Source organism: Schistocerca piceifrons, chromosome 1, assembly GCF_021461385.2.
Source record: "Schistocerca piceifrons isolate TAMUIC-IGC-003096 chromosome 1, iqSchPice1.1, whole genome shotgun sequence".
Classification (NCBI taxonomy): Eukaryota; Metazoa; Arthropoda; class Insecta; order Orthoptera; family Acrididae; genus Schistocerca; species Schistocerca piceifrons.
Window position 1 is genome coordinate 1,024,316,284 of NC_060138.1, and position 18,711 is coordinate 1,024,334,994.

The window sequence follows — 18,711 nt, forward strand, 5'->3', positions numbered from 1 at the left end:
AAGTTTTATCTTGGCCGCTCCACGGCAACAATCGAAATTCTCTCGAGCCTTTCTCTGCAATCAATAAATAGAAATTAACAAAATTACATTCAATTCAGTTAACGGCAACTATATTTTAGTCATCACGTTCAAAATCTAAAGTTGGTACATGAATAACAGCGGCCCTTCAAGAATCCGTTTCATATTTACTTATGCACCTAAGTAAAAGTGATAAGAAAAGATAATATCCCTGAAAGAAAGAATCATGCTCTAACAAAAGAAAAATTCACCTGATAAATTAAAGTTTATATATATAAACTTTACTGCTGGAAATTGAAATAAGAACACCGTGAATTCATTGTCCCAGGAAGGGGAAACTTTATTGACACATTCCTGGGGTCAGATACATCACATGATCACACTGACAGAACCACAGGCACATAGACACAGGCAACAGAGCATGCACAATGTCGGCACTAGTACAGTGTATATCCACCTTTCGCAGCAATGCAGGTTGCTATTCTCCCATGGAGACGATCGTAGAGATGCTGGATGTAGTCCTGTGGAACGGCTTGCCATCCCATTTCCACCTGGCGCCTCAGTTGGACCAGCGTTCGTGCTGGACGTGCAGACCGCGTGAGACGACGCTTCATCCAGTCCCAAACATGCTCAATGGGGGACAGATCCGGAGATCTTGCTGGCCAGGGTAGTTGACTTACACCTTCTAGAGCACGTTGGGTGGCACGGGATACATGCGGACGTGCATTGTTCTGTTGGAACAGCAAGTTCCCTTGCCGGTCTAGGAATGGTAGAACGATGGGTTCGATGACGGTTTGGATGTACCGTGCACTATTCAGTGTCCCCTCGACGATCACCAGTGGCGTACGGCCAGTGTAGGAGATCGCTCCCCACACCATGATGCCGGGTGTTGGCCCTGTGTGTGTCGGTCGTATGCAGTGCTGATTGTGGCGCTCACCTGCACGGCGCCAAACACGAATACGACCATCATTGGCACCAAGGCAGAAGCGACTCTCATCGCTGAAGACGACACGTCTCCATTCGTCCCTCCATTCACGCCTGTCGCGACACCGCTGGAGGCGGGCTGCACGATGTTGGGGCGTGAGCGGAAGACGGCCTAACGGTGTGCGGGACGGTAGCCCAGCTTCATGGAGACGGTTGCGAATGGTCCTCGCCGATACCCCAGGAGCAACAGTGTCCCTAATTTGCTGGGAAGTGGCGGTGCGGTCCCCTACGGCACTGCGTAGGATCCTACGGTCTTGGCGTGCATCCGTGCGTCGCTGCGGTCCGGTCCCAGGTCGACGGGCACGTGCACCTTCCGCCGACCACTGGCGACAACATCGATGTACTGTGGAGACCTCACGCCCCACGTGTTGAGCAATTCGGCGGTACGTCCACCCGGCCTCCCGCATGCCCACTATACGCCCTCGCTCAAAGTCCGTCAACTGCACATACGGTTCACGTCCACGCTGTCGCGGCATGCTACCAGTGTTAAAGACTGCGATGGAGCTCCGTATGCCACGGCAAACTGGCTGACACTGACGGCGGCGGTGCACAAATGCTGGGCAGCTAGCGCCATTCGACAGCCAACACCGCGGTTCCTGGTGTGTCCGCTGTGCCGTGCGTGTGATCATTGCTTGTACAGCCCTCTCGCAGTGTCCGGAGCAAGTATGGTGGGTCTGACACACCGGTGTCAATGTGTTCTTTTTTCCATTTCCAGGAGTGTATATATATATATATATATATATATATATATATATATATATATATATATATATAGGGTGTTACAAAAAGGTACGGCCAGACTTCCAGGAAACAGTCCACACACACAAATAAAGACAAGATGTTATGTGGACATGTGTCCGGAAACGCTTAATTTCCATGTTAGAGCTCATTTTAGTTTCGTCAGTATGTACTGTGCTTCCTCGATTCACCGCCAGTTGGCTCAATTGAAGGAAGATAATGTTGACTTAGGTGCAATCACGTCATCAACACAGATTTTCTGTGAACGTTTGGGCAGGCATTGTTGGTGATCTCTTGATGGGCCCCATGTTCTTCCACCTACGCTCAATGGAGCACGTTATCATGATTTCATACGGGATACTCTACCTGTGCTGCTAGAACATGTGCCTTTACAAGTACAATATGTGGTTCATGCACGATGGAGCCCCTGCACATTTCAGTCGAAGTGTTCGTACGCTTCTCAACAACAGATTCGGTGACCGATGGATTGGTAGAGGCGGACCAATTTCATGGCCTCCACACTCTCCTGACCTCAACCCTCTTAACTTTCGTTTATGGGGGCGTTTGAAAGCTCTTGTCTACGCAACCCCGGTACCAAATGTAGAGACTCTTCGTGCTCGTATTGTGGACGGCTGTGATACAATACGCCATTCTCCAGGGCTGCATCAGCGCATCAAGGATTCCATGCGACGGAGGGTGGATGCATGTATCCTCGCTAACGGAGGACACTTTGAACATTTCCTGTAACAAAGTGTTTGAAGTCACGCTGGTACGTTCTGTCGCTGTGTGTTTCCATTCCATGATTAATGTGATTTGAAGAGAAGTAAAAAAATGAGCTCTTATATGGAAAGTAAGCGTTTCCGGACACATGTCCACATAACATACTTTCTTTCTTTGTGTGTGAGGAATGTTTCCTGAAAGTTTGGCCGTACCTTTTTGTAACACCCTGTATATATAACGTAACAAATGGTAACGTAACAGTGTCTACCATAGGGGGCGATCGCCACAACGTGCACCAAGAACATCGTAACCCCGCCACATCCGTGCCTGCCATTCGAGAACAAGTAATCGGCTCCTTGCAAGATTTTTTGTAATCTCGCACCATCTGTCGGAAAGCAGCAGGCGGATACAAACGGTTGCGTTTACTGTGACCAGGAAGAATGGACTGCTGGTGACAAGTGTCGCATTACGTAGAGCAATGAATCGCGGTTCTACACTACCCCGGATGATCTTCGTCGGCGAGTATGGTGGTGACCTGTAAGAACTCTGACGTCAGAATAGTACTTCATGGTCATCCCGCCTCCTGATGTGTTACCTCTAATGCGACAGAATCGGGGTGCCATTTTTCAACAGGGAAATGCTTGTCTATACATGGCACTTGTCTCTATGAGCTGTCTGCATGATGTTGAAGTACTCCCGTGCTCAGCAAGATCTCCAGATCTGTCCTCGACAGAATACATGTGAGACCAGCTCGGACACAAACTCCGTCCCAGCGCGAGTATCCAGGATATCAAGGAACAGTTACAACATTTATGGGTCAGATTGCCTAAGAAGAGGATACAACGGCCTTATGACACCCTACCCAAACGAATCGGTGGATTCATCCAAACCAGATGGTGCACCGCCACACTGATAATTGTGCATATACTGCCAAAGTCTTTGTAAATTTGACTCCATGTTTTAATCACTAAAATTATATCAAATACCTGTTCAGTTTAATTTTGTCCTTCTTTCCTTCTGGCTCCTACACTCTTCTTGTCAGACAGTGAATATGGAAAGTACACTACTGGCCATTAAAATTGCTACACTAAGAAGAAGTGCAGATGATAAACGGGTATTCATTGGACAAATATATTATACTAGAACTGACATGTGATTACATTTTCACGCAATTTGGGTGCACAGATCCTGAGAAATCAGTACCTAGAACAACCAACTCTGGCCGTAATAACGGCCTTGATACGCCTGGGTATTGAGTCAAACATAGCTTGAATGGCGTGTACAGGTTCAGCTGCCCATGCAGCTTCAACGCGATACCACAGTTCATCAAGAGTAGTGACTAGCGTATTGTGACGAGCCAGTTGCTCGGCCACCATTGACAAGACGTTTTCAATTGGTGAGAGATATGGAGAATGTTCTGGCCAGGGCAGCAGTCGAACATTTTCTGTATCCAGAAAGACCCGTACAGGACCGGCAACATCCCGTCGTGCATTATCCTGCTGAAATGTAGGGTTTTGCAGGGATCGAATGAGGGGTAGAGCCACGGGTCGTAACACATCTTAAATGTAACGTCAACTGTTCAAAGTACCGTCAATGCGAACAAGAGGTGACCGAGACGTGTAGCCAATGGCTCCCAATGCCATCATGCCGGGTGATAACGCCAGTGTTGCGATGACGAATACACGCTTCCAATGTGCGTTCACCGCGATGTTGCCAAACACGGATGCGACCATCATGACGCTGTAAACAGAACGTTGATTCATCCGAAAAAATGACGTTTTGCCATTCGTGCAGCCAGGTTCGTCGTTGAGTACACCATCGCAGGCGCTCCCGTCTGTGTTGCAGCGTCAAGGGTAACAGCAGCCATGGTCTCCGAGCTGATAGTCCATGCTGCTGCAAACGTCGTCGAACTCTTCGTGCAGATGGTTGTTGTCTGGCAAACGTCCCCATCTGTTGACTCAGGGATCGAGACGTGACTGCACGATCCGTTACAGCCATGCGGATAAGATGCCTGTCATCTCGACTGCTAGCTATACGAGGCCGTTGGGATCCAGCACGGCGTACCGTGTTACCCTCCGGAACCCACCGATTCCATATTCTGCTAACAGTCTTTGGATCTCGACCAATACGAGCAACAATGTCGCGATACGACAAACCGCAATCGCGATAGGCTACAATCCGATCTTAATCAAAGTCGGAAACGTGATGGTACGGCCGGCCGGACTGGCCGTGCGGTTCTGGGCGCTGCAGTCTGGAGCCGAGCGACCGCTACGGTCGCAGGTTCGAATCCTGCCTCGGGCATGGATGTGTGTGATATCCTTAGGTTAGTTAGGTTTAATTAGTTCTAAGTTCTAGACGACTGATGACCTCAGAAGTTAAGTCGCATAGTGCTCAGAACCATTTGAACCATTTTTTGTGATGGTACGCATTTCTCCTCGTTACACGAGGCATCACGACAACGTTTCACCAGGCAACGCCGGTCAACTGCTGTTTGTGTATGAGAAATCGGTTGGAAACTTTCCTCATGTCAGCACGTTGTAGGTGTCGCCACTGGCGCCAACCTTGTGTGAATACTCTGAAAAACTAATAATTTGCATATCACAGCATCTTCTTCCCGTCGGTTAAATTTCGTGTCTCTAGGACGTCGTCTTCGTGGTGTAGCAATTTTAATGGCCAGTAGTGTAGACGAAGTTAGATAACGTGTAGGTGCAAGAAGGATGCGTGTGGTTGTTGTCTGTAACGCGTGCATAGCGCGGGGGAAGTCTTTAACCAGAGTAGGATGCCAAATGGCTTGGTAGTTTTCGGTTTCTCTTAATTCCAAAGTAACCGAATCTAATTTCTTCACGAAGACGTCTATATGATTTTTGGAGCTTAAGTTCTTTAGATAGCTAAGACATTAGAACTTTCTTCACTGTTTCATATTTTTTGTTCGCTCTGTACGTCATTGTGAGGTGGGTAAGTTCAACAGTATGAAACTAAATGAACCGCGCTTTCAAAGTTTAAAAGTAGCGTGTTTCTGAAAATCAGTTAATAATTTTCTCAAAATTGGATTGACAGTTTTCTCCGTTGATCCTTCTTTATTCTGCATGCATAGCCGTTACGTGGAAGAAGCCCTGCCGGCGGCTATTGAGTGCGCAAGATGCAACCGGCTGCAAATAGTGACAGTGACATATGTCGGCATGAAAGACACCTGCTGCTTGGGTCCTGAGGCCTCTTCAGTTCCTTCCGGCGGATGGCTGATTTGGCGAAGACAACCATCATCGCACATGGGGTGCAGCTACTCTGACTTATCTGTAGCATCGTAGCCAAGGTAGATCAGAGTTTTCTGGTTTCGAGTAGTGGAAAGTCTAAAGCAGAGACTCAGATGACTCTGTGATGGTATCGGATGCGAATTTCTCGACCTCTGCTATCGGGTGCAGAATTGTACGGGTCTCCTTAATAGAGCAGGCGCGCACTACAAGCAGGAAGAGACTACGAGGGTAGCGGAGTTTGTGTGGCGTGCACATGTTTTTTTTTGTTTTTTTTGTTTTTTTAGTTAGCAAAGACGAATAGCCTCCCAAAATCGAAGGAACATCAGCCACAATGTTCTCGGAGACTGCTCGTCCTCGTAGATCGGATATAGAAAAGGTTAATATGATATTAGTAAACTTTGAAGTTCTCTAACGCTATAGATACAGCAATAAGGAATAGCGCAGTAGGCAGTACAGTTGAAGAGGAATGGACATCTCTAAAAAGGGCCATCACAGAAGTTGGGAAGGAAAACATAGGTACAAAGAAGGTAGCTGCGAAGAAACCATGGGTAACAGAAGAAATACTTCAGTTGATTGATGAAAGGAGGAAGTACAAACATGTTCCGGGAAAATCAGGAATACAGAAATACAAGTCGCTGAGGAATGAAATAAATAGGAAGTGCAGGGAAGCTAAGACGAAATGGCTGCAGAAGACATCGAAAAAGATATGATTGTCGGAAGGACAGACTCAGCATACAGGAAAGTGAAAACAACCTTTGGTGACATTAAAAGCAACGGTGGTAACATTAAGAGTGCAACGGGAATTCCACTGTTAAATGCAGAGGAGAGAGCAGATAGGTGGAAAGAATACACTGAAAGCCTCTATGAGGGTGATGATTTGTCTGATGTGATAGAAGAAGAAACAGGAGTCGATTTAGAAGATATAGGGGATCCAGTATTAGAATCGGAATTTAAAAGAGCTTTGGAGGACTCACGGTCAAATAAGGCAGAAGGGATAGATAACATTCCATCAGAATTTCTAAAATCATTGGGGGAAGTGGCAACAAAACGACTATTCAAGTTGATGTGTAGAATATATGAATCTGGCGATATACCATCTGACTTTCGGAAAAGCATCATACACACAATTCCGAAGACGGCAAGAGCTGACAAGTGCGAGAATTATCGCACAATCAGCTTAACAGCTCATGCATCGAAGCTGCTTGCAAGAATAATATACAGAAGAATGGAAAAGAAAATTGAGAATGCGCTAGGTGACGATCAGTTTGGCTTTAGGAAAAGTAAAGGGACGAGAGAGGCAATTCTGACGTTACGGCTAATAATGGATGCAAGGCTAAAGAAAAATCAAGACACTTTCATAGGATTTGTCGACGTGAAAAAAGCGTTCGACAATATAAAGTGGTGCAAGCTGTTCGAGATTCTGAAAAAAGTAGGGGTAAGCTATAGGGAGAGACGGGTCGTATACAATATGTACAACAACCAAGAGGGAATAATAAGAGTGGACGATCAAGAACGAAGTGCTCGTATTAAGAAGGGTGTAAGACAAGGCTGTAGCCTTTCGCCCCTACTCTTCAATCTGTACATCGAGGAAGCAATGATGGAAATAAAAGAAAGGTTCAGGAGTGGAATTAAAATACAAGGTGAAAGGATATCAATGATACGATTCACATTGCTATCCTGAGTGAAAGTGAAGAAGAATTAAATAATCTGCTGAACGGAATGAACAGTCTAATGAGTACACGGTATGGTTTGAGAGTAAATCGGAGAAAGACGAAGGTAATGAGAAGTAGTAGAAATGAGAACAGCGAGAAACTTAACATCAGGATTGATGGTCACGAAGTCAATGAAGTTAAGGAATTCTGCTACCTAGGCAGTAAAATAACCAATGACGGACAGAGCAAGGAGGACATCAAAAGCAGACTCGCTGTGGCAAAAAAGGCATTTCTGGCCAAGAGAAGTCTACTAATATCAAATACCGGCCTTAATTTGAGGAAGAAATATCTGAGAATGTACGTCTGGAGTACAGCATTGTATGGTAGTGAAACACTGACTGTGGGAAAACCGGAACAGAAGAGAATCGAAGCATTTGAGATGTGGTGCTATAGACGAATGTTGAAAACTAGGTGGACTGATAAGGTAAGGAATGAGGAGGTTCTACGCAGAATCGGAGAGGAAAGGAATATGTGGAAAACACTGATAAGGAGAAGGGACAGGATGATAGGACATCTGCTAAGACATGAGGGAATGACTTCCATGGTACTAGAGGGAGCTGTAGAGGGCAAAAACTGTAGAGGAAGACAGAGATTGGAATACCTCAAGAAAATAACTGAGGACGTAGGTTCCAAGTGCTACTCTGAGATGAAGAGGTTAGCACAGGAAAGGAATTCGTGGCGGGCCGCATCAAACCAGTCAGTAGACTGATGACAAAAAAAAAAAAAAAAAAAAAAAAAAAGCTTCAGGAGCATCCAAGGAAATATCGCAGAATCAATACGCTTGTTCAAGTTTATAATGCCCAAAAAAAAAAAAAAAAAAAAAAAAAAAACTTCAGGAGCATCCAAGGAAATATCGCAGAATCAATACGCTTGTTCAAGTTTATAATGCCCGGTTGGTACTAGGAACAGAAAGCTGGTTCATGCCAGAAGTGAACAGCAACGAAACTGTAAGTTCAGATTGGAATATTTATCACAAATATAGGTTTGTCACATATGATGGCGGCGTATTTATTGCAGTAAATGTTCGATAATATCTAGCGAGATTATCACTGATTCCGAATGTGAATTAGTATGGTTGAAGTTATGCATTAAAGATCGATCGAAAATGGTAATCAGCTGCTTGTATAGACCACCTCGGTCATGAGCTCTAATGCTAGAGCACTTCAGAGAGAATTTGCAGAATGTCGTTAGTAATTTTCCTGATCACGCGCCGTAATAAGGGGGTGACTTCAACTTTCCAGGTGTAGACTGGGAGAGTCATGACATCAAAGCTGGTGCCAGACACAGGGATTCATGTAACGTTATTCTGAATGTGTTGTCAGAAAATTACTTCGAGCAGGCAATTAGAGAACCAACTCCTGAAGATAATGTCTTATACCTTCTAGCAAGAAACGGACCTGAACTTGTCGAATCAGTTAACGAAGAGGAAGGTATCAGTGATCATAAGGCTGTAATAGCAACCATGACTAAGGGTTTTACAAGAATTGCTAAGAAAAGTAGAAAAATATTTTTGCTTAGCAAGAGCTACAGGATACAAAATACGGAGTATCTGAGTTGTCAGCATCAAATATTCAGTGAGGAGGATGAAGGTGGAGCACAAATGGAAGAAGATTCAACAGCATTGTTCAATGTGCCTTAGAAAACCATGTTCCAAGCAACGGTTTAAGGGACGGGAAGACCCACTGTGGTTTCATAACCGTGTTAGGAAACTGCTAAGCAAACAAAGAGAGCTTCATCGCAGATTCAAGAGAAATCAAAACCTAGCTGACAAACATAAGCTGAAGGAAGCGAAAATGAGCTTAATAAGAGCAAAGAGAGGGGCATTCAACGGCTTTGAAAGCAAAATTTTGGTAACTGATCTGAATAAATTCGCTAAGAGGTTCTCTCTGCAAGTTCTTGTTTATACAGGTGGTAGCGAAACGTCGGCTGTTCAATATAAGATGTCGAATAAAAATACCTTTAGCCGTCTACATTTACTGTTAATATTTTATTTGAGCAACCAGTTTCAGCGCTACATTAGGTCGTCTTCAGTCCCCCTGATCGACGTGTAGGGATAAGTCCACCTCTGGTCCAGTCAAAATAAGGACCAGCACTCAATGACTGGTATCCGTAGATTTCTTCTTAACACAGCGATCCCTACGATCATCAGTTGCCTACTCCACGCATTTGTCTCAATAAATGAAACCATTTATCACAATAAGCTGCGACACTACAAAATGTAGTCTCTAAATTCGTTTTGGTAGGTGCTCATCGCCCATTCTAATAACGTGGTTAAGCTGTTTGTGCCTGCATTCTTCGATTTCTTTTCTGTTATTCAGAAGATTTACAGCCTTTTTCCTGTGATCCCGACTACGAAAACCTTGGACGACTCTCAGAAACTTCATTGCTACAGAAAGAATTCGAGTTCTGTCCATGGTCTCCATCATCCACACTTCGCAACTGCACCGAAGACTTGGGACTGCCACCACGGAGAACTTTATCTGTATTTCTGTTCGGCAAGTTTCGACGAGGTTCTAATTGTTCTGCACAACCGCGTGAAACCGGGTATCTTCCTCTCAATGCCTCGATTCATAATTACACTACTGGCCATTAAAATTGCTACACCACGAAGACGACGTGCTGCAGACGCGAAATTTAGCCGACAGGAAGAAGATACTGTGATATGCAAATGATTAGCTTTTCAGAGCATTCACACAAGGTTGGCGCCGGTGGCGACATCTACAACGTGTTGACATGAGGAAAGTTTCCAACCGATTTCTCATACAAAAACAGCAGTTGACCGGCGTTGCCTGGTGAAACGTTGTTGTGATGCCTCGTGTAAGGAGGAGAAATGCGTACCATCACGTTTCCGACTTTGATAAATGTCGGATTGTAGCCTATCGCGATTGCGGTTTATCGTATCCCGACATTGCTGCCCGCGTTGGTCGAGATCAAAAGTGGTTCAAATGGCACTGAGCACTAAGGGACTTCAGAGGTCATCAGTCCCCTAGAACTTAGAACTACTTAAACCTAACTAACCTAAGGACATCACACACATCCATGCCCAAGGCAGGATTCGAACCTGCGACCGTAGTGGTCGCGCTGTTCCAGACTGCAGTGCCTAGAACCGCACGGCCACCCTGGCCGGCTGGTCGAGATCCAATGACTGTTAGCAGAATATGGAATCGGTAGGTTCAGGAAGGTAATACGGAAGGTCGTGCTGGATCCCAACGGCCTCGTATCACTAGCAGTCGTGATGACAGGCATCTTATCCGCATGGCTGTGACGGATCGTGCAGCCACGTCTCGATCCCTGAGTCAGCAGCTCGGAGACCATGGCTGCGGTTACCCTTGACTCTGCATCACAAACAGGAGCGCCTGCGATGGTGTACTCGACGACGAACCTGGGTGCACGAATGGCAAAACGTCATTTTTTTCGGATGAATCCAGGTGCTGTTTACAGCATCATGATGGTCGCATCCGTGTTTGGCGACATCGCGGTGAACGCACACGTTGTGATGGTACGGGGTGCCATTGGTTTCACGTCTCGGTTACCTCTTGTTCGCACTGACGGTACTTTGAACAGTGGACGTTACATTTCAGATGTGTTACGACCCGTGACTCTACCTTTCATTCGATCCCTGCGAAACCCTACATTTCAGCAAGAGAATGCACGACCGCATGTTGCAGGTCCTCTACGGGCCTTTCTGTACACAAAAAATGTTCGACTGCTGCCCTGGCCAGCACATTCTCCAGACCTCTCACCAACTGAAAACGTCTGGTCAATGGTGGCCGAGCAACTGGCTCGTCACAATAAGCCAGTCACTACTCTTGATGAACTGTGGTATCGTGTTGAAGCTGCATGGGCAGCTGTACCTGTACACGCCATCCAAGCTCTATTTGACTCAATGCCCGGGCGTATCAAGGCCGTTATTACGGCCAGAGGTGGTTGTTCTTGGTACTGATTTCTCAGGATCTATGCACCCAAATTGCGTGAAAATGTTATCACATGTCAGTTCTAGTAAAATATATTTGTCTAATCAATACCCGTTTATCATCAGCATTTCTTCTTGGTGTAGAAATTTTAATGGCCAGTAGTGTACATATTACAGGCGAAATAATGAAAGCCTGATATTTGTTGCAGACAGACGCCATCTAAATATATTATTTCATTTTACAATTTACTCTAATTTTAGAGTTTTCAAAGTTGTTCGTACTACTACGGTGAACAGCAAACGATTTCTGTAAGTTGCGTAATATCCACTTTTGAATCATTTTCTTGAAAGAAAACCACATGACTACACTATATTTTTTTCTTTTCCTGAGAGCTATGAGATGCTGACCGCACCCCCTCCTTGCCCCTGCGTATGGGCGCCTTGCTTGTATGAATGAGCGACCTTTAGGGAAATTACTTCTTGCTTCTTCTGACCTGTTCTCTGTTATCTTTGTATTTATGATCGTTGCATACAGTTTGTAGCCAATGTTCAATTTGATACCTCTGTCTTTGAAATGGACCAGTCGCCTTAATTTTTTTATTTTTATTTCTGGCCTCTGGACACCATTCATTCTACTACAGTAAAACCGTAATCAGTGTATCACACAAATTACATTCTATACATATTTATCGCACACAATATGTACACACCCACACATAACATACCCTTTTTGGTCTTTAATGTGGATAAAAAAAAACTTAGAAAATTATGTCATTATTTGACCAGTGACTAAAACGTTAAATATGCTTTCGTGTATTACAACACCGTTAATTACTAACAATATCTCCGTAGCACTGTGTAATTGCTACCCAGACTGCACAATACTCTGCAGTCAACGAGTGGTTCCCTGAGATCAAACAAACAGCTGATGTGGCTACTACGCCCTCTGCGTCGCTCTCGCCCAAAGGTGATTCAGACCATTGCAGCCAATAAAACCTGTCTAAGCGAAGGTAGAACACTGTCGCAAGGAACTTCCTATCAAACACACCAGAGTGATACCACAGTCGCGATGGAATGTTCGGAGTTACTTCAGCATAATGCTTCCGTTGCACTATCTGACCAAATGCGACCGAGCGAGGTAGCGTAGTGGTTCTACATCTACATGTACACTCCTGGAAATGGAAAAAAGAACACATTGTCACCGGTGTGTCAGACCCACCATACTTGCTCCGGACACTGCGAGAGGGCTGTACAAGCAATGATCACACGCAAGGCACAGCGGACACACCAGGAACCGCGGTGTTGGCCGTCGAATGGCGCTAGCTGCGCAGCATTTGTGCACCGCCGCCGTGGTCGGCGGAAGGTGCACGTGCCCGTCGTCCTGGGACCGGACCGCAGCGACGCACGAATGCACGCCAAGACCGTAGGATCCTACGCAGTGCCGTAGGGGACCGCACCGCCACTTCCCAGCAAATTAGGGACACTGTTGCTCCTGGGGTATCGGCGAGGACCATTCGCAACCGTCTCCATGAAGCTGGGCTACGGTCCCGCACACCGTTAGGCCGTCTTCCGCTCACGCCCCAACATCGTGCAGCCCGCCTCCAGTGGTGTCGCGACAGGCGTGAATGGAGGGACGAATGGAGACGTGTCGTCTTCAGCGATGAGAGTCGCTTCTGCCTTGGTGCCAATGATGGTCGTATGCGTGTTTGGCGCCGTGCAGGTGAGCGCCACAATCAGGACTGCATACGACCGAGGCACACAGGGCCAACACCCGGCATCATGGTGTGGGGAGCGATCTCCTACACTGGCCGTACACCACTGGTGATCATCGAGGGGACACTGAATAGTGCACGGTACATCCAAACCGTCATCGAACCCATCGTTCTACCATTCCTAGACCGACAAGGGAACTTGCTGTTCCAACAGGACAATGCACGTCCGCATGTATGCCGTGCCACCCAACGTGCTCTAGAAGGTGTAAGTCAACTACCCTGGCCAGCAAGATCTCCGGATCTGTCCCCCATTGAGCATGTTTGGGACTGGATGAAGCGTCGTCTCACGCGGTCTGCACGTCCAGCACGAACGCTGGTCCAACTGAGGCGCCAGGTGGAAATGGCATGGCAAGCCGTTCCACAGGACTGCATCCAGCATCTCTACGATCGTCTCCATGGGAGAATAGCAGCCTGCATTGCTGCGAAAGGTGGATATACACTGTACTAGTGCCGACATTGTGCATGCTCTGTTGCCTGTGTCTATGTGCCTGTGGTTCTGTCAGTGTGATCATGTGATGTATCTGACCCCAGGAATGTGTCAATAAAGTTTCCCCTTCCTGGGACAATGAATTCACGGTGTTCTTATTTCAATTTCCAGGAGTGTACATGGATGCTCTGCAAATCACACTTAAGGGCCTGGCAGAAGGTTCATCGAATCACCTTCACAATAATGCTCTGTTATTCTACTCTCGAACAGCATGCGGAAAACGAACACCCATATCTTTCCATGCGAACTCTGGATTCTCTTATTTTACTTTGGTGATTGTTTCTCCCTACATAAGCCGTCGTTAACAAAATATTTCCGCACTCGGAGGAGAAAGCTGGTGATTGCAATTTCGTGAGAATATTCCGCCCCAAGGAGAAACGCCTTCCTTTTAACGGTGTCCATCTGAAATCCTGTGTCATGACCGTGACACTCTCTCCCCTATTTTGCGACAATAAAAAATGTGCTACTCTTCTTTCAACTTTCTCGACGCACTCCGTTAATCCTATCGGGTAAGTATTCCAGACTACGTAGCCGTTTTCCAAAAGAACATGGACAAGCGTAGTCTCTTTAGTAGGTCTACTACATGTGGATGACCTCACACTCTTCATTATTTAGGGTCAACTGCCAATTGTCGCACCATTCAGATATCTTTTCTAAATCGGTTTGGAATTTTATTTGATCTTCTGGTGAGTTTACTAGACGATAAACGACAGTATCATCAGCAAATAACCTAAGATGTCTGCTCAGATCGTCTCCTAAATCGCTTATATAGATAAGGACAGCAGATGCCCTGTAACACTATCTTTGGGAACGCCAGAAATCACTTTTGTTTTACTCGATGACTTTCCATCAGTTACTATGAACTGCGACTTCTCTGACAGGGAATCACGAATCAAGTCACATAACTAAGACGATATTCCATAAGCACGCAATTGCACCACAAGCTGCCTGTGTGGTACAGTGCAAAAGCCTTTTGAAAATCTAGAAATACGGAATCAGTTTGAAATCTCTTGTCAATAACACTCAACACTTGATGTGTGTAAAGAGCTGGTTGTGTTTCATAAGAACGGTGTTTTCTAAATCCGTGTGAATAGATCGTTCTCTTCGAGGTAATTCATAATGTTCGAACACAATACGTTACATAATCCTGCTGCCTAGCGACGTTAATGATATGGGCCTGCTATTTAGTGGATTACTCCTACTACCATTCTTGAATATTGATGTGTCTTTGGGTACGAATCTTTCGCCGAGCGAGCGGTTGTATAAGATTGTTAAGTGTGGAGCTATTGCATCAGCATACTCTGAACGGAACCTAATTGGTGTACAGTCGGGACCGGAAGGCTTGCTTTTATTAAGTGATTTATGTTGTTCCATTAGTGCGAGGATATTTACTTTTAAGTTACTCATGTTGGCAGCTGTTCTTGATTCGAATTCTGTGATACTTGCTTCGTCTTTTTGGTGAAGGAATTCTGAAAGGTTGTGTTTAGTGATTTTGCTTTGCCAGCACTTTCATCGATAGTATTTCCATTACTATCGCGCAGAGAAGGCATTGACTGTGTCTTGCCGCTAGCACACTACATATGTGACCAGAAACTCTTTGGATTTTCTGCCAGGTTCCGAGATAAAGTTTGGTTGTGGAAACTACTATGCGCATTTCGCATTGACGTCCGCACTAAATTTCGAGCTTCTGTAAAAGCAGGCCAGTGTTGAGGATTTTGCGTTCGTTTAAATTTGGCATGCTTTTTTCGATGTTTCCGCAACAATGTTCTGACCCGTTTTGTGTACCAAGGGGGACCAGCTCCGTCGTTTGCTAATTTATTTTGTATAAATTTCTCATTGGCTCTGGATACTATTTCTTTGAATTCAAGCTCTACCTTACATTATTAATTTGGAAGGAGTGGAGATTGTCTCAGGAAGGCGTCAAGCAAATTTTTACCTGCTTTTTTCAATAGGTATATTTTTCTCAAATTTTTGGAGGATTTGGGAAGGGGGGGGGGGGGCGTTAGAATATTCAATGTCGCTACGATAACCCTATGTTCACTATACCCTGTATCCGTTTTGATGCTCGTTATTAGGTCAGTATTATTTGTTGTTAAGAGGTCAAATATGTTTTTACAACAGTTTCCTGTTCGCGTCGCTCATGAACTAAGTGCTAGAAATAATGTTTAGAGAAAGAGTTTAGCACAATTTCGGATGATGTTTTATGCGTACCTCCAGATTTAAACTTGTATTTTCGCTAACATATCGAGGGTAAATTACAGTCATCACAAACTATAATTTTATGAGTCGGTTTCGTGTTTGAATTTAAACTCAAGTTTTCTTTGAACCTTTCAGCAATTGTATCATCTAAGTTGGCAGGTCGGTAAAACGATCCAGTTATTAGAAGAAGAGAAATTTGTTAACATCGGGTTATGATTTAAGTGTCAGGAAGTCGTTTCTGAAAGTATTTGTATGGAGTGTAGCCATGCATGGGAGTGAAACGTGGACGATAAATCGTCTAGAAGCTTTCGAAATGTGGTGCTACAGAAGAATGCTGAAGATTAGACTGGGAGATCACATAACTATTGAGGAGGTATTGAATAGAATTGGAGAGAAGAGAAATTTGTGGCGCATCTTGACTAGAAGGACGGATCGGTTGATAGGGCATATTCTGAGGCATCAAGGGATCACCAATTTAGTATTGGAGGGCAGTGTGGAGGGTAAAAATCGTAGAGGGAGACCAAGAGATGAATACACTAAACAGATTCAGAAGGATGTAGGTTGCAGTAAGTACTGGGAGATGAAGAAGCTTGCACAGGATAGAGTAGCATGGAGAGCTGCATCAAACCAGTCTCTGGACTGAAGACCACAACAACAACAATGAATGATCTCTGTCCATACTAACTCAGAGGAACTGTGTGCTTCAATTTCGCTACAAGATAAACTCCTAATAACAGCAGCAAACATGCCACCGCCAGCTGTGTTTATTTATCTTTTTGGAACACAGTTAGGTTTCTCCCACAGTGGACTCGCACACGCAAGAACGACGGTACAAACCCGCATCCGGCCATCCTGATTTAGGTTTTATGTGATTTCCCTAAATCGTTTAAGGCAAATTCCGGGACGGTGCGTTTGAAAGGGCACGGCCGGCTTCCTTCTCCATCCTTCCACTAACCGAGGTTGTGCTCCATATGCAATGAGCTCGTTGTCAACGGAACGTTAAACACTAATGTCCTCCTCCTCCTCCACCAAATATGTGCGGAATTCACCACTAGATGTCACGAGAGATGGACCCACGAGTATAAAAGGAATCGGGTAGTATAGTGTTATCAGCAGAGAAGCAATAAAGCAGAATAGGTCGGCCAGAAGAGCTCAGCGACTTCAAACGAGGACAAGTCACTGGATGTCACTGTGTTACAGATCCATTAGGAACATCTCAAACCTTCTAAGGTTGTCCAAGTTCACTGTTAGCGATGTGACTGTGAAGTGGAAACGCGAAGGAACAACCATTGCTAAACCAAGACCAGGCACTCCTCATGTTATGGCGTACAAAGACCATAGAACAACGCGGAGAGTGGTTGTAAGAAATTGCATATAATCAGCCAAAGGAATCACTTGCTAGTACCAAAGTGCTACAGCAGTCCTTCTGGCTCAATGAATGCGCATAGAAACTTAAAAAGAACGGGCGCAATGGATAAACAGTTACTCTTAAGCCACACATTTCTTTAGTCAGTGATAAGTGGCGTTGAGGCGATGTAAAGAGAGACGCCACTGGACGCTGGGTGACCGGAAACGATTGATTCTAAGTTGTGAGTAAGCTTTACCCTGTGACAGTCCGATGGAGCGCGTGGGTTTGATGGTGTCCGGAGAACGTGGTGAGTAGTGCCAACAGTGGTGAGTAGTGCCAACAGTGAAGTGCCAAAGAGGTGGCGTTACGGTATGGGGGTGTTTTTTGTGGTTGGGATGTTGTCCCCTTACTGCGCTTAAGAAAACGCAAAATACGTAAGGATATGGACATATTATTCAGCACTGTGTACTGCGTACAGTAGAGGAACAGTTCGGAGGCAGCTATTTGTTTGTATCAGTATGAGAAAACTCCCTGTCATAAAGCTGCAACTGTGAGGCATCCGGGAATGGATTGCCCTGTCCAGATTCCCGACCTGACCCCAACAGAATACCACTGGGATGAGTTAGAACGTCAGCACCAGACCCCAGCACCCATCATCACCATCTTCTCTGGTTTGGGCTGCTAAGGAGGAACGGTCCGCCATTTCTCCACAGACATTCAGACACCTAATTGAATATGCCTCCAGTACAGTTCAAGCTGACATAAAGACGAAGGGCAGGCACACCCATATTAATGTCCACTAACAGGTGTGCCGATATTTTTTATGATTTTGTGTTTGAGTATGAAAGAAGCAGTTTACTGTTCCAACTGGCTCAGCTGCTTCTGCAGGAGTAGCTCAACATGTAGAAATCAACTGTCTGTGTACACTGCCTCCATCATAAGCACGTCGTCAACGTGTATCTTCTTACACCATAATGACCCTTCAACCGTACCGCAACGGTCTTTTTACACAACAAAGTAATCCTTTCACTTCAGTATTTGATTAGGCCTACCAAGATGGGCACTTAATCAGAAATTTGGAAATTTGTGGCAAGGTCTTATGGGACCAAACTACTGAGGTCATCGATCTCTAACCCTACTCACTACTTAAACTAACTTACGCTATGGACAACATATACACCCATGCCCGAGGGAGGACTCCAACCTCCGGCGGGAGTAGCCGCACGGACCGTGACAAGGCGCCCAAGACCACGCGGTTACTCCGCGCGGTGCTTAATCAGACATGACACACTTAATACACGACATGATTCTTCAAAAACAGCATCAACGCAGAACGCGAGTCTGGCAGAATTGTAATTTTGTCGATACCAATGCTTCCAGCGTAATAAGGATGCAATTTTTGCTTTCAACCCCCCCCCCCCCCCCCCACCATCTTTGGGGATTGTCTTCGGCTTCCAGCACACGTACAACATTTGAGTGTCTAGTATCCATTTAGCACACTTTATTGTCTAGATCGCAAGTTTTGTAACACAGATAACCAGTTTTGGCCATTTCAGTGGCCATCTTCAG